At 38.9% G+C, this 14,134-nt stretch overlaps 1 long non-coding RNA gene across 1 annotated transcript in view; it reads right to left on the reverse strand.

The window, feature by feature from the left end:
* Positions 1 to 11,804, reverse strand: part of LOC121827524 (uncharacterized) — a 46,517-nt gene extending 34,713 nt beyond the window's left edge. The window contains exons 1-3 of the long non-coding RNA XR_006069823.2: positions 11,750 to 11,804; positions 5,654 to 5,700; positions 2,602 to 2,650 (exon numbers count right to left, since the gene is read on the reverse strand). This is a non-coding gene — a long non-coding RNA (uncharacterized LOC121827524). The remainder of the gene's footprint in view (positions 1 to 2,601; positions 2,651 to 5,653; positions 5,701 to 11,749) is intronic.
* Positions 11,805 to 14,134: the final 2,330 nt, after the last annotated feature.

Here is a 14,134-nt window from a genome sequence, read left to right on the forward strand (position 1 = left end):
AAAATTCTCTATTATGTATGACATCATAGGAGACAAATGAACTAAATAAGGCCATTGAAAACAGGGTTGGGGCAGGGATATGTAATGGTATAGTGTTTGGATTGGATTGAACCTTTTTTTTTCATTTGCAACAAGGTCTCAGGCAGCCCAGGCTGGCTTGTGATTCACTCTATAGCTGAGGATAGCCTTGAACTGCTAATCCTCCTGGTTCCACCTCCTTAGTGCATTACAGACATGTGCCAGCACATCTGGAGAGATTTCTTTTATTTTGCTGCTGAAGTTACAAAGCTATTTTGGGGGGCTAGGCTGATTCCTTTGCATAAATTTAATGGGAAATATAATCATGTATCTATATATTTATTTATTTGTAGTTAAAAAAAATCACTGTTTCCCACACATATCTACAAAGTCTTTGTGTTTATGTGCCAGCTTTAGTAATTTGGAGTCTAGATATAATTTACAATGTTCTAATAGCCTGTGAGGTACATTTTCTATTTTGCCTCTTTTTCCTTAATCTTTAGCCAAATCTAAATTTGTCTTCTACAGAAAAGACAGACAATAATTTTTTCAAATATATGGCATTGTTTTTTCAAAACTGAATACAATTCAACTTTATTAGAATCCCTATTAATCATGGCTCTTACAGCTCTTAAGACACACCAGCATAAATTCAGATGAGTTTTTAGAGTGGTTTGCAAATGCTCATTAAGACATCACAGGCTTCCCTGTCCCATTTTTTATTGTCATTATTGGCAATAACCACCAGATATTTTTACATAAACCAGAACTCTCTCTCTCTCTCTCTCTCTCTCTCTCTCTCTCTCTCTCTCTCTCTCTCTCTCTCTCTCTCTCCACTCTTCGGGTGTCATCTCCCCAGGATTGTCCGCCCCACTGTTTATTGCATCATGCTCCTTCATTGAGAACATGCTGACAGGATGGTGGGCAGTTCGGAGGACAGTCAGTCCTTCCTGCCTGTGGTCTGACAACCCTAATGAGCCAGCCTTCCCTTTTCTGCCTCAGTTAAAACATTGCTGCTGAAGCTCTCTTGGACACAGAGATTTGTGTGTGGAACAATGTGCTGACCAGCAGAAGTGTTTCAAAAGGAAAAGGAGTTTTACAAAAAGAAAAAGAAAGGGAGAAAACCGTTCAATGATCCCTGTAGACATGTAAGGGAGGAGAAACGTCGCTCTTTCCCACCCTCTTGGGAGGAGTGGTGGAAACCTTAGAATGTGCACATTGGTGATACCAGAATGCAGGATATCTGAAAACCCAATTGTTCCTCTGAAATTTAACCACTGAGTCCCCTCCTAAGTTTTCAACTACTCTCGCCTTTTTTTTTCTGGAGAAAAAAAATGTCTAGGAAATTGAATTCTTGTGGGATTTTTTATAATAAATAATTGTGCAGCTAGCCAAGATAAAAAGCAAGTGGGAAAGAGAATGGCAAGCATTCTGCACACCTGGGGGTTTTGTTTTGCGTTGCTTTGTTGTGTTTTCTTGTTCTTCTAATTCTCTTATTTAAAATGCTCTTCTCTCCCCAAAGGCTTCGGTTAGTAAATTATTCATGTCTCCCAGCCCCATCACTTTCCCTGCTGAGTGGAGGCTGTGTTAGCACTGCCGCTTGCCTTTTTCAGGAGGCCCGAGTTACCAAAGGGCAACTTGTCCGAGAGCAGAGCTTTGCACTGAATTATTGAGTTTTTCTTACTTGGATTTATTTTATTATGTTGCTCCAATGGTCTTAGCCTTTAAGAAATCTTTTGAGTGTGTTAGCTTATTTCAACTCTTCAAAATGAAGCCAACTTACATCAAAGAAATGATTCCTCTCTAATCTGTTCAGAGAATTCCAGAAAATTCAGAAATGTTGAAACCAGTACCTTCTATTATGTAAGAATTCTATAAGAAGGGATTTTTAAAAGTTATTTCAGAAAGAATCCATTAAAATAATTGTTCATTTCTCCAGGTAGGAAGGTTTGCCTGTATCCCAATTACAGAAACCTTAAACACCCATTTCTGGTGTGTGTGTGTGTGTGTGTGTGTGTGTGTGTGTGTGTGTGTGTGTGTGTCCTAGAACTACTAATGGCCTTAATATGTAAGTGATAAATTACTGGCTTCACTATTCTTTGGAGCTGGCAATCCTAAAACCCCATTCGGCCTGTCAATACAATGCACTCATTATGTTAATGAAATGAAAAGCCAACAGAAGCCTCAATGTCAAGGTGCAATTTCTGTCCTTTCTGTGAATATGGTCATTGTTTAATTGCATAAAAATTGACAGCTTCTAAAATAGTTTTAATCACATTAGCTTAATTTACCACTATTACTTGGGTGGTTACAGTTCAAACAACTAATACAGTTTTTTGCTTATATTTAGTGCTAACAGCATGGTGTGTGTGTGTGTGTGTGTGTGTGTGTGTGTGTGTGTGTTTTGTTTTCTAAAGGTAATTGAATTCTGGCTGCTTTATTTTAAGTCCACCCTGAACTGCTGATGTAAAAAACCCACACCAATAGAATTAGCATTGGCTTCTCTATTCAGGAGTCCTATTAGCACCACAGTCTTTAAATAGGAAAACCACACACTCTGGACTCTCTAGCCAGGACATTTACCTTTTATCCACTTGCGAATGCGAGCAGGCTTCTTAGTGTAGCGCACCTGCTGAGACAATGACAAAGCGACAGTGTCTTTTGTTATTTTGTTGTAGTTTCTGTTTATAATTTGGACATCATGGTAACAGTCCCTGTCTCTAGTTCCCAGTGGCCATTCCAAAGTTGCAAAAGCTAAATTTTAGCTACCATTCTTTTTTGTCAGATCTCATAAACACCTATTGTGTATTAGTCTTTGCTCTATAGAATACCACATGCTTTATAGCCACTGAGATTCAAAAAAATGGTACCTCTTCAGCTGTGGATTTAGTATGCACACGCCTTTCAGATGGGTGCTATATCTTACATTTTCCCTCATTGATCTTCATTGGTTCACAGGTCAACTCTAATTTGGGCTTATGATATTTGTCACTATTATAACCATTTTAAAAGAGATTTTTATTTTCAAATGACATTTGCTTCAGTTCTAAATTTATGTTTTTTAGAATAAAGAAGATAATTTTTTAATGCATGGTGTTATTTGCCATTTGCTCTCTAACAATTAAGCATATAGTCTTCATCAGAGAAGACAAGAATGATATAGAAGCTTTAAATTTTATCCCCAGTTATTCAAGACTCCTTGTCATATGGGTCTATGTCCCCTGAATATGAGATGGAATGAATAGATTATTTCTAATGGTGGAAGTGGGCATATATGAATTCCAAGAATAGCCCACAAAAGAAATAATGACACCTTCCTTTCTCAGATTATCCAATCCCAGATTCTGGATGGAGACCATTGCCGTATTTTGAAGACAGTCATCACTCTGTAGTGTCCTAAGTGTTGCGGAGATGGGGTCTCCTGCCTGGAGCCACGGGTATGTGTCATTGTAGATGCAAACAGCTCCAAACCAATCATGCTTTGTGGGTCAGAATTTTTCTTTCTCTTGTAAAACACAATATCTGTGGAAATTTAACAGTTGGATCTCACAGATTGGCATTCATTTATTCAGCAAACCTGTGAGTAAATATCCGGGCGTAGACTTGCTGTATCATAAGATAAACAAATGTTCCCTTTTGTAAAAACTTGTACAAGTATTTTCCAAAATTGTATTTCCATTTTGTATTTTCTCTAAAAAGTATAAAAAAGTCTGATCATACTACATACTCATGTACATTGTGCAGATTTTAAACCCCTCAAAGGTGCTAGGATTCTAAAACATAGCTTAGGATGTGACCTTTTATGGAAAAAGAAATTGGCTCATTGAAGAAATGGTTAGGGAAGATAAAGAAACTGGTGTGAGCTCTTACCATGACTTTGCCCTTATAAAATGTGGAAATTTGAGTCCAGAGACAGATGTAGATACAGGAACAGTGACTTTGGACCTGAAGGTGGAAATTAGGGTTGTATATCTATAACCAAGCAACACCAAAGGTTGCTGGAAAATAGGAAAAGCTAGGGCAATCCCTCACAGGCCTCAGATGGAACCAACCCTGCTGATATTTGTCCTTAGGCTTCCGGATGCCAGAACTATGTAAAAGTAGTGTTTTGATGTTCAAACTCCAACACTTAGGACACTTTGTTGTTTTAGTCCCAGGAGACTCACACCAGGGAGCTAAAGTGTTAACTTTTGTCACGTCAGTGTGCAAAGTTGCGACTTGTGGCTCCAGTTTTTAGCCAGTGATTAGCAACAGTGAGTACTTTGTCATGTGCCTGTTGATACTACCTTTGTTTTCTGGTTTTAGTAGACTTTATGCCTTGTTTGTTTCTTGAGTTATAGAAGCACTTAGAGTAGGCTACATGTACAAGTTCTTGGAAGCATTTTCCCCATGCCCATGGCTCAGCCTTTCCTTGTTCTTTCATTGTATATACACAATCCTCCTTCTTGAATGAGTCACCTCCCTTTAACAAAAAAAAATGGTTTTATGAAATTAAGAACAGTAATGGGCTCACATAGCAACATGTCTCATGAGCTCAGCGGTATCTTGGTTGCTGTATTTATACATGAGACAAGTGTACTTTCTCTCGGCTCTAGAAGCTGGAAGCTCAAGATCAAGTTGTTGGCAGCTTCAGTGTCTGGTGAGAACTTAGCTGCTACTTCCAAGATGGCTCCTTGTAATTGCGTCCTCTGGAGGGGAAGAATCTGAGCCTTCATCGGAAGCAATAGAGGAAAATGGCTCATTAGCTCCCTTGAGCCCTTTCCATGGGGTGTCCGCTATGATTTAAGTGTCAAATGTCCCCCATAGTCTCATGTGTTGAATGTTTGGTTCCCAGATGATGATTCTGTTTGTAGAGGTTCTGAAGACTTCTGAGGTGAGCCTATTAGAAGAGGCAGCTGTTGGGATTGTGCCTTTGAAGGAAATGCCTAGCTAGCCACCATTCCCTTCTGTATTCTTGCTTCTTGCCTATCCTGAGGTCAACATCCTCTTCCCACACATTTTCCTTTTACCATGATGTTTTTACAAAAGACCTAGAAACACAAAGCCACGTGGGCACAGACTGAGCCCTCTGAAGCTGTGAAACAAAATCCTCCTCCCTCCGCTAGGTTCTTGCTGTCATAGCCATACAAAAGTAAGTCATGTATCATCTCCTCCTATTTGTGAGAGAAGCTTTCATAGCCTGATTACTTCTCCGAACATTTCAACTCAATCCCATCACATTAGCCTTCAGCTTCTATATGTGAATTTTAGGGGGTGGGGTACAGTTATTTTTCAAACCATTGTGTGTTATTTTACAGTTTTACAAAACTCCTCTTGTTTGATTTTTGCCAATTCTGGTATTTTGGCCTCTGAATGGCAATGGCATTTTTAAATCTTAAAAGGTAGAATATTTGATCTGGAGGTGGTGGGAATGGGGAGTGGGCTGGGGGGAAGGGGAGGGGGGCAGGAAGGGGAAGAACAAGGGAATCTGTGGCTGTTATGTAGAACTGAATAGTATTGTAAAATAAAAAAATAATAATAAATAAATAAAAACAAAAAAAAGAATAAAAAATAAAACACTGTCATGTAAAACAAGGGAGAGAAGAAACTTAATACAAAGAACTTGAATGTCTAAGAAAGCCATGAGTCTGCTTACCCATTGTTGATCCTTAGCAGTCATTGAAACTTGATCTCAGAATTATTCTGTGTAATATTTAAGTGTGAAAATGACATGAGCTGGTTAGGAAAACTATCTATCATACTGCTAGCATAATAACTAGACACTGATGATTAGTTTGTATTAGTATCATTGCTATTATTGTCAGTAAATCATGGGAGGTGAACAGAGAGCTGGAACTAAACTTAGAGCTGAATCAGTTACTGAGCAAATGAAAATCACCTCTTCATCCCCTACCATGGCCTACTCCTGCTCATCATCCTTCGTCTCTGACCAGTGATATATTGATAAATATAGAGAGAAGCTCAGATCTGCAGCATTCACCAGTTAAATGCTAGAAATACTTGTACCATGCCTGTGTCATTTTATGTGATGTAACTGACTTCAGAATTGGGAGGAGATGCACATAGTCTGGTCTTCCAAACCTGTGTGTATAAACTTCCACATGCCTTTATCTCCACCTCAGGCTGTGGAGGTCGCTGTTCTATTTGGATAGGGCAAGGCTCTTGTGATTGTTTCTCACTTTGCTGACTGGATTGACTATGCCTCATACACCTATCCAGCTTCCTTGCAAGAACTTAGATAATCATATCCCTTTATAATTCCTCAAAATCATATGTTATTCTTCTTCCAGATTCTCAACCATCTCCCCAATCATCTTTCCCCATTATCTTTTTAAACATTGGTTCTGTAGACAAGACTTCGAGTTTCCATTATATAGAATTTTTTCATTATTGTATTCTTAAACAATAAAATTTCTCAACCCATTTTCCCCATCACAAAATCCTAATTATAATTGCTTGGTGATTCATATTGCCATACAGCATATAAATAATGCAAGATCAGGGAGTATATCATATTTTCTCATATTTAAATTGTACTTGCAAGGAATAGACTGTCAACTCTCTCCATATCTATTCAATATAGTACCTGAAGTTCTGGGTAGTGCAATAAGACAACTAAAGGAGATCAAGGTGATACAAATTGGAAAGAAAGATGTCAAAATGTCATTGCTTACAGATGATATGATAGTACACATAAGAGATCTCAAAAAAATCTACCAGGGAACTCCTATAGCTGCTAAACACCTTTAGTGAAGTGGCTGGATACAAGATTAACTAAAAAAACAAAAAACAAAAAAAGCCCTCAGGGAAACAACATCCTTCACAATAGCCTCAAATAATATAAAATATCTTGAAATAACTTGAGCCATGCAAGTGAAAGACTTGTATGGCAATAACTTTAAGTATTTGAAGAAAGAAATTGTAGAAGATATCAAAAGATGGAAAGATCAATCTTCCATACTTAGATTGGTATGTTTAATACAGTAAAAACAGCCATCTTAACAAAAGTAATATACAGATTCAATGAAACCCCCCATCAAAATTTCATCACAATTCTTTACAGACCTTGAAAGAACAATACTCAACTTCATATGCAAAAACCCATGATATCTAAAGCAATCCTGTCAATAAAAGAACTTCTGGAGGTATCACTATCCCTGATTTCAAGCTCTATTACAGAGCAATAGTAATAAGAACCACATGGTATTGGTATAAAAACAGATAGGTGGATCAATGGATGTCAGCATTTAGAAGAATGCAAACAGATCCATATCTATCATCCTGCACAAAACTCAAGTCTAAGTAGATCAAAGACCTCAACATAAATCCAGATACACTGAACCTGATAGAAGAGAAAGTATATCTTGAATGCTTTGGCACAGGAGACAACTTCCTGAATAGAAAACCAGTAGCACAGATGCTAAGATCAATAATTAATAAATGGGACCTCATGAAACTGAAAAGCTTCTATAAGGCAAAGGACACTGTCAATAGAACAAAATAGAATACTCCTCTATTACTGGTGGGAGTGCAAACTTGTACAGCCACTTTGAAAATCAATATGGTGGTTTCTCAGAAAATTGGGAATCCATCTACCTTAAGACCAAGCTATACTACTCTTTGGCATATACCCAAAGGATCAATCATACCACAAGGACACTTGATCAGCTATGTTCATAGCAATTTTATTCATAATAGTCAGAAACTGGAAACCACCTAGATGCCCCTCAGCTGAAGAATGGATTTTAAAAATGTGGTACATTTTACACAATGGAGTATTACTCAGCTATTATAAACTTATGACATCATAAAATTTGAAAACAAATGGACAGACCTAGAAAAAAATCATCCTGAGTGAGGTAACCCAGACCAAGAAAGAAAAACATGGTATGTACCTGCTTATTCATGGATATTAGATGTAAAATAGAGGATAACTGTGCTACAATTCATAGACCCAGAGAGCCTAGGTAACAAGGAAGGCACAAGAGGTAACACATGGATCTCCCTGAAAAGTGAAATAGAAGAGATCTTGTGGGTGGACTGGAGGTGGGTGGCGATGGGAACATGAGGAATCGGGTTGAGGAGTGGGTGGAGGGGGAGAGTACTGAAAGAGATGACTGGATCTACAAGGATGACCCCAGCTAAAATTCCTAGCAATAGTGGATAAATATCCTGAGCTGGCCATCTCCTGTGACCAGGAAAGACTTACAGTGGAGGTATTGGGACACCAACCTGTAATTGGAAGTTTTCCTGTGTCCCAGCCAGCCAGCGGTCAGGTCACATCCCCCAAGTAAACACACAGAGACTTATATTAATTATAACTGCTTGGCCATTAGCTCAGGCTTATTACCGACTAACTCTTACATTTAAATTAACCCATAATTCTTATCTATGTTTAGCCACATGGCTTGGTACCTTTTCTCAGTTCTGCCTTGTCATCTTGCTTCCTTTGTGTCTGGCTGGTGACTCCTGACTCAGCCTTTCTCTTCCCAGAATTCTTCTTATCTGATTATTCTGCCTTTACTTCCTACCTCGCTACTGGCCAATCAGTATTTTATTTATCAACCAATCAGAGCAACACACATTCACAGCATACAGAACGACATTGCCCAGCATCAACCCAGACACACAACTGTTGGCCTACAGGCTTTCCTGCCTATGGGATGTACTAGGATAAGAGTGGCACAGAAATTGTAGGAGTGGCCAACCAGGGACTGGTCCAGCCTGAGATTCATGCCTGGAGTGTGAGGACCCAGAGGCTGGATGGCCCAGAGACCTAGGACAGATCCAAACAGGACTGGAGGAAAAAAGAGCCAATGTAATGATGCCTAATGATATTCTGCTATAATCATAGATTGGTGCCTACATCAGTTGTCATCAGAGAGCCTTCATGCAGTAACTGAAGGAAACAGATGCAGAGACCTACAGCCAAACATTAAGCAGACCTTGGGGAATCCCACTGAAGAGAGGCAGGAAGGATTGTAGAAGCCAGATGGTTCAAGGACACCACAAGAGAATCCACAGAATGAACTAACCTGGGCTCATAGGGTCTCACAGATTCTGAACAGACAGCCAGGGAGCCTGCATGGGTCTGACCTAGGCCCTTTACATATATGTGACAGTTCTGTACCTTGATCTACTTGTGGAACTCCTAACATTGAAAGCAGGGGCTTTCTTTAACTCTTTGGCTTGCTTTTGGAAACTTATTTTTCATACTGGGTTGTCTTGCCCAGCCATAATACAAGGTAAAGTGCTTAGTCTTACTGCAACTTGATATGCCATGTTTTGTTGATATCCATGGGAGATCTGCCCCTTTTTGAAGAGAAAGAGAAGAGGACTGCATTGAGGGCAATGGTTGGAGGGGAGGTGGGAGAAGGGAATGGGAGGAGAGGGAGGGGAAATTGCAGCTGGGATATAAAATAAATAAATGTTCAATTTTTTTTTTTAAAAAAGGAAAAAAAACCTTAAAATTCTTGGAACAAGATTTACCACAGTCTCTTTAAATAACTCTAGATCAAATTGTGTGTCTACAAAACTGGTGAGAATCAATAATATTCCAAAAATACGTGCCCTCAATTCACCTATCAATATAAGTCCCAGGGAATAAATACACTTTTTTCTTTTTGGTTTTGCACTTATTCTGTGGGATTTGGAGATTTCTTTAATTAGTGGAAAACAATGGTTTTTTCAGTTTAGTAAAGATATTTACAAATTTTGTGATTAAAAATTCCTGAACACAGATGGTCTGACAAACAAAGGAGATGAACATAGAGAGTTTAATGGAAGACATTGAAATTGCTAAGTTGAAAAGGACTTGGGGTTGTTACCAAATGTAGCCCAGAAGCAAATACACTGATGTAGGAACATTTACCACATGCCCATTGTGTGGCTCCATCCCACATGACTGTCCTGAGCATTCTTATTCAGTAGAATTGGCTAGAACATTTTTTATTCGTTTACTTTGGTATATGAAAAAAAATCTGAGCCGAGTGCTTAGACATCCCTCTGGGCATACAAACCCTATCAATTCCCAAATGGAAGCCAAGGACAAAGGAAACTGGACAGTAATGACACACATCTCAGATGCTATTCCTCTCTGGTGCTGTTTCCAATCAATGTGGAGGAAGCAAGAATGAGTATGATGAGCAGCCATCTGGCTGAGACTCAGAGGGCATTTCTTGATTTTTCTTTTCTCCTTTGGTTCATATAAGCACAGGCAGATAAAGCAATCACTCTTGATACTCAGTTTCATAATGGTTTTTCTCTTGCAAATGAGTATTATTCAAATGATGTCAGATCCCAGGATACATGAGAGAAAAGGGTTCAGACAAAGAGGTAACATGTTTATAACATTCTAAGCACTACTTTACCATGTGGATTTTCTTTTATGCACATATATATTTATATACTATAGTTGAGTTAGTGCAGTGACATGCAGAATGAAAATGTAAAGACACTCTGAGCTTATTAAATCTGAAATATAATGGTATAACTCATATTACTTAAGTCATTCTTATCATAACAAAAACAAAAAAACTCATCACAGAAAACCTGTGTATGACTTCTGAATACTGTTTAAAATTATAACTGTGTAAGGCATAAAGTTAGTGCGTAAAGTCAGACAGAAACTTAGATTATTCTTAGTTGACACCTTGGAAACTTATTTGCCCAAATTCTATAAGCCAAGGTCAAGAGCCATGGATACTTTATTCAGTTTCTCACTGTTACTGACCATTGATAAGGACCAGTTGGAGTAGATTAAAAGGCAAATGCTCTCAAGAGCCTGAAGCAAAATGCTCTGGGCCCTAGAACTACATAGAGTGTAAGAGAACACACTCATCCTTGGTTTGCGACTTAGCTTTATTTATTTATTTGTTTGTTTGTTTGTTTATTATGTATATAATGTTCTGTCGGTCCTTATGCATGCAGGCCAGAAGAGGGCACCGGATCTCATAATAGATGGTTGTGAACCCAGCATGTGGGTGCTGGGACTTGAACTTAGGGCCTCTGAAAGAGCAGCACAAGCTCTTAACCTCTGAGCCATCTTTACAGCCCAAAAGGATGGCATATCTCCTCATCGAGGAATCGAACCCGGGTCTCCCATGTGACAGGCAGGGATACTAACCACTATATTAATGAGAATGACTAGTTTTACTTATTTTCTTGCTCTTTTTCATCCCTAATTGCAACTAATCTCATATTTTAAGAAGTGAAATCTATGTGCTCAGCTATTAAAGCAAACAGCATAGCACATTCTATTAGAAATTTTGTCTTTTTTAAAAAAGAGGAAATTTATTGGGTCAAAATTCTAACCAAACTACAGACAAACCTACCACAGGACATTTGTCCAGTGATATCTGCTAAAAATAATAAAAGATGATGTTTAGGTTTGAAAACTCGTTTTTTAGAGCTTTACTCAGATAATTGGTTAATCAGGGGCTGAAATGGATTAACTCACTGCAGGCCTCACTGACCTCCATATCAACCCAAGAGCACAATGAGAACAATGCATTGACATATAAAACAATAATTTCTAGATTTCTTTTATAATGATATAGTATTCTTATTATTCATTAATGCTACCCACTTATATCCTTTATTTATGAAAATCCAATTATAGACAAATAAGATAGAGTAGCTCCCACGAACTGCTGGGTGCTCATTACCTAGCCCCAAGAATTCTGAACTTTCTCTACTCTTATTCTTCAATCTACCTCCCCAACTTACCCACCTGAGCTTTATTATCTTGTCTCTCAAGAATTCTTTTCTTCCATTGTCCTTTCAAACATATGACTACTTGATGTCACCTCTGGATTATGAGGTCACATGTCTTCTATTGTAACCAACAGAAATCTAAGCTTCATACAGAGAGAAGAGAAGGCCATGTCACAACCTCCCTTTACTACATGAGCCTGGCCATAAAATTCTTTCCAAAAGAAGAACTATTGGTAACAGTTATGAAAACAAAGCTTTTTGGAAGGAGTCTGGTGGAAGATCCACCTTGGCTCCCCTCCTTAGCTCCTCTCCAAATTCGTCCCTTCAAAGCCAGCCAAACACAGCTCCTCCCCCCACCCCCCCACCCCCCCACCCCCGAGAGGCTCAAGACCACTCTCCCAGGCATCCCAGAAGTGGCATCCCAGAAAACAGACACGTGGTTCTTCTGGTCTGGCATCCCTGCCTCCTCTCTGTGGGCCTGGGGATTCGCCTGGGGAATGCTTTACTTATCAAAAGCCATTGCTTCTTGTCACTGACTAGTTTTGATCTCCCCCTCCCTTCTGGGAATACAGTTATCCTAGGAGGACAAGCATGTCCTACCAGGAATGAAGGCAATATTCAGTCTGTTCAGTCCAAAGACTCCAATTTTACGGTGATTGGAAATAGGGGCACCGGAGATGTGGCTTGTTTCGCTTGCACTCCCATGAGACTGTGAGCTCTGAGGACCTTGTTAACCTGATGCTGAAAGTTAGTTTTGACAATAGGAAAGGAGAGCATGAGAATGGGGCAATGCAGAAGAGACAGAGTGTAGCAGACATGAACAGAAGGAGAGTGCAGCACATTCTGGGCATTTGAAGAGCCAGCTGTGCCTGGGGCATTCTTGAGCTGCTGACACATGAAACAAAACTAATGAAGCATGTTTAAAACTGAGTTTTAACAATTTAAAAACAAAGAGAATCTCACTAGAGTGTTTCCTAACATTTTTCTACCACTAGCCATTAAAATTGCACTGAAAATTCATTTAGTCCCACATTTCTCAACTATATCCAGTAGAGCATGACCTTTACACAGGTCCGCCCCTGTGAAGACAGAGGGTGGTTTTTAATCTAAAGTAGGAGAACAATCTGGAAACACGTCACGTCCCCAGATGAACTCCTGATCTTTTCCTGTGACTGTCACCCTCTTCTGCGCTTCCCATCTTACACAAGGCATCCCCATCCACCATGAGACAAACAGGACCTTATGACTTCTTGCCATTTTCACTCATTCAAGTCCATCTCTGGTCCATGATCTAATCCTGCCCATCTGTCCTGGAAGCACCACTCAGCCCCACCCACTTCTCTGTACATCCAGTGCCTCCAACCTTAGCTTCAATCCTCACAGAGCATTTGACCAAAGAGACAGAAATCTCCATCCTCCATAGAATCTGTCCCCATCATGCATGCTTTGCCTTCATTACTTGCTAAAATTCCAGATTCTGTCAGTCTCTGCCTTAAGCCCTTCACTGTGTTTTCATCCCAATTACAATAATTCCAAACTCCTTAGAGCAAACTTGGAAGTTCTTCAATGACTGGTTCCTCAATCCCGAGTGAACAGCAATGGTAACAAGTAGACTTGAATGCATTTTTTAAGTTTTAGAAAATAAAAAAGCTAAATATTTGACAAAATGTTGTTAAATACATAAAAGTTTAAACAAATTTCGTTGTAAAGTCCCATAGTTAATCTATTATGTCAAATTAGTGTCATTTATGCCACTGTTTGGTGGCTAGCATAGAAATATGCTAGCATAGAAAAAAGGACTCCAAGGAAACATTAAAATGTTCATTGTAATTTTTCTTTAGCTGTTGAGATACAATTTTGTATTATTTTTGAATTTCCAATTTATGAATTTTCTATAGGTATACATTTTAATTGAAATTTTTTTTCATAAGATGTCATATAAAAGATCAAGTAATGTCAAAGAACTGAAAATACCCTCTTGGAAGTTCAGCATCTGCACATTTCTCAGGCCACTTCCAAGCAGGAAGAACAGAGAAAGTTCACTGATGGGACATAATGATGACTATCTGGGCATCATCTTGTCCAGGATCACTAGGGCATAGTTACCCCTAGCATTATAAAGCTTTTATGATGCTGAGATGTCACTATATGCTAAGCATGATGATAGATCCTTATCCAGGATGATTCATTTTGATTGTCAGTCTGAGTGGAATAAGACACTCATAGGTCATTAGTGAGTACCCCTCTCCATTTAGTGAGCTAGTACTAATGTAGGAAAGGGAAAGGTCCATCTACAAGCATAAAGACAACAGATTTATAATATATGAGACATCTCTGTTATTAACAGCAGTAACAATAAACTGACATATCAGATTAGCTGATTGCCATCTTATATGGCAGC

This window comes from Peromyscus maniculatus, chromosome 2 (assembly GCF_049852395.1).
Source record: "Peromyscus maniculatus bairdii isolate BWxNUB_F1_BW_parent chromosome 2, HU_Pman_BW_mat_3.1, whole genome shotgun sequence".
Classification (NCBI taxonomy): Eukaryota; Metazoa; Chordata; class Mammalia; order Rodentia; family Cricetidae; genus Peromyscus; species Peromyscus maniculatus.